Source organism: Aristolochia californica, unplaced genomic scaffold (genome assembly GCF_029961685.1).
Source record: "Aristolochia californica isolate CCGP_79_NKW_82.1479 unplaced genomic scaffold, dmAriCali1.0.hap1 SCAF_58, whole genome shotgun sequence".
NCBI classification, from domain to species: Eukaryota; Viridiplantae; Streptophyta; class Magnoliopsida; order Piperales; family Aristolochiaceae; genus Aristolochia; species Aristolochia californica.
In genome coordinates, this window is record NW_027182255.1 from 130,001 (window position 1) to 133,301 (window position 3,301).

Consider the following 3,301-nt stretch of genomic DNA (forward strand, 5'->3'; position numbering starts at 1 on the left):
TTCGCCTGCCACCCATGCACACTCGCCTGGGCTGCTGGTCACATGCGTCGCTCATAGGCATTTTGCAGGCCAGCACCGGCGGATGCACGGGTCAAGCGGGACGGGACGAGCGCAGGGCTTGCTTTTGGCGGCACACGAAAACACGAACCCGAAAAAGGCGAAAAAGGGACATACACACTGGCGACACGCACGCCCGTTTCGCCTGCCACCCGTGCACACTCGCCTGGGCTGCTGGTCACGTGCGTCGCTCACAGGCATTTTGCAGGCCAGCACCGGCGGATGCACGGGTCAAGCGGGACGGGACGAGCGCAGGGCTTGCTTTTGGCGGCACACGAAAACACGAACCCGAAAAAGGCGAAAAAGGGACACACGGACAGGCGACACGAAAAAAAAGGGGTCGCCCTACCTAGGTGGGCGCAAAAACCCCGTCGGCCAGGAGGTTTCGCCAAAGTGTCTGTACTGTCACACAGGGTCAATAGCACGGGCATGGCCGGCCGCCGCACGTGCAGCGGCTTACGGACGCACGGTTCGGCGGCACAGGTGCCTGGCGGCTTTAGCACCTTGGGGTGGACAGGCCTGGCGGCAAGGGGGGCTAGGCACCTTGCTGCCAGCCGGCAATGGTGCACGGGGCGGGGCGCCACACAAACACGAAAGAGGGACAAGAGCGGGGCGATGGTCCACAGAGACGAGCCATGCACGGGGCCCGTGATCGCCGACACACGCGAACGCGGACGCGGACAAGGACAAGGACGCGACGCGCGGCGCGCGTGCGAGGTCAAGAGGGGCGCGCGCACGAAAACGCGAAAAAAGGGGCTAGCGGCCGAGAAACGCGAAAAAAACCGGGTCACCTACCTAGCCGAACGCCTAAAATCGCTTCGGGCAGGAGGTTTCGCCAAAGTGTCTGTACTGTCACACGGTCCGTACGGGCGCAACCCCATCGCGCGCCAGCACCCCTTCCTGGGGGCGCCCGCCCGCCAGGCGCCTGGCGCCCCACGCGCGCGCGCCCGGCGCCTGGCGCCTTGCCCCCCACGCGCGCCCGGCGCCTGGCGCCTGGCGCCTCGCCCCCCACGCGCGCGCCCGGCGCCTGGCGCCTTGCCCCCCACGCGCGCCCGGCGCCTGGCGCCTGGCGCCTCGCCCCCCACGCGCGCGCGCGCGTGGCGCCTTGCGCCTCGCCCCCCACGCGCGCGCGCGCGTGGCGCCTTGCGCCTGGCGCCTTGCCTCCGCGCGTGCCTGGCGCCTGGCGCCTTGCCCCCCACGCGCCTGGGCGCCTCTTTTCCGCCTGGGCGCCCTGGCACCTTTCCGCCTGGGCGCCTGTTTTCCGCCTTGGCGCCCTGGCGCCTTTTCGCGTGGGCGCCTCTTTTCCGCCTGGGCGCCATGGCGCCTTTCGGCCTGGGCGACTCTTTTTCGCCTGGGCACCTCTTTTCCGCCTGGGCGCCTCTTTTCCGCCTGGCCAGGGCGCCTCTTTTCCGCCTGGGCGCCATGGCGCCTTTCTGCCTGGGCGCCTCTTTTTCGCCTGGGCGCCTCTTTTCTGCCTGGGCGCCCTGGCGCCTTTTCGCCTGGGCGCCTCTTTCCCACCTGGGCGCCCTGGCGCCTCTTCGCCTGGGCGCCCTGGCGCCTTTTCGCCTGGGCGCCTCTTTTGGCGCCTGGGCGCCTACGCCAGGGCGCCTCTTTTCCGCCTGGGCGCCTCTTTTTCGCCTGGGCGCCTCTTTTCCGCCTGGGTGCCCTGGCGCCATTCCGCCTGGGCGCCTCTTTTCCGCCTGGGCGCCCTGGCGCCTTTTCGCCTGGGTGCCTCTTTTGGCGCCTGGGCGCCTACGCCAGGGCGCCTCTTTTCCGCCAGGGCGCCTCTTTTTCGCCTGGGCGCCTCTTTTCCGCCTGGGCGCCCTGGCGCCTTTTCGCCTGGCGCCTCTTTTGGCGCCTGGGCGCCTACGCCAGGGCGCCTCTTTTCCGCCTGGGCGCCTCTTTTCCGCCTGGGTGCCCTGGCGCCATTCCGCCTGGGCGCCTCTTTTCCGCCTGGGCGCCCTGGCGCCTTTTCGCCTGGGTGCCTCTTTTGGCGCATGGGCGCCTACGCCAGGGCGCCTCTTTTCCGCCTGGGCGCCCTGGCGCCTTTCCGCCTGGGCGCCTCTTTTTCGCCTGGGCGCCTCTTTTCCGCCTGGGCGCCCTGGCGCCATTCCGCCTGGGCGCCTCTTTTCCGCCTGGGCGCCCTGGCGCCTTTTCGCCTGGCGCCTCTTTTGGCGCCTGGGCGCCTACGCCAGGGCGCCTCTTTTCCGCCTGGGCGCCTCTTTTTCGCCTGGGCGCCTCTTTTCCGCCTGGGCGCCCTGGCGCCATTCCGCCTGGGCGCCTCTTTTCCGCCTGGGCGCCCTGGCGCCTTTTCGCCTGGCGCCTCTTTTGGCGCCTGGGCGCCTACGCCAGGGCGCCTCTTTTCCGCCTGGGCGCCCTGGCGCCTTTCCGCCTGGGCGCCTCTTTTTCGCCTGGGCGCCTCTTTTTCGCCTGGGCGCCTCGTTTCCGCCTGGGCGCCTCTTTTCCGCCTGGGCGCCCTGGCGCCTTTTCGCCTGGGCGCCTCTTTTCCGCCTGGGCGCGTCTTTTCCGCCTGGGCGCCCTGGCGCCTTTTCGCCTGGGCGTCCTGGCGCCTGTGCGCCCTGGTGCCTTTTCGCCTGGGCGTCTTGGCGCCTTTTCGCCCGGGCGCCTGTACGATTGTTCGCATGTGCGCTTGGGCGCCTGTTCGACTCTTTGCATGTGCGTTTTGGCTGCCTGGGAGCATCACTGCTCGGGCGCAAGGGGCCTTCGGGTTATGGGGCTCCCGGGTCGAGTTTTTCCTCGGGACCAAGCGTCACATTTCATGGGTTTGCGTCGTCGTTCCTTCGTGGCCTGGCCCCCGTTTTAGGCGTTGAAGGAGGCGTCGGCGAGGCGACTCGTCGCAGTGGCAGGCGAAGGTGGACGGGTAGGGTCGGAGGGGCAGCGGATGGCTTCTTGTGGAGGCGGCCGTGCGTCGGGTGCCGCTTCCTCGCCATCGCAGGGATGCCGATGGCCTCCACGCTGCAAGACGTGTAAGGCCGGATCGACTCATCCAGTCCCCATTTAAATGGGATTTACACAAGGTAAAAGCACTTGCCTTTCGTTGGTTACTTAGGGGCATCCCAAACACTTCCGCATCGAAAGATGGATTTCAAATCAAGTTCCGAATTGGTGCTCTGCCAAAGGGAGTGGCGATGATGCCATACTCAAAAATGGGAAGGGACTCATAAAACGGCCTAGGCAAATAGAGCTTTTTGACGTCCGGGCGTGTCATTTCCGGGTTTGCCTC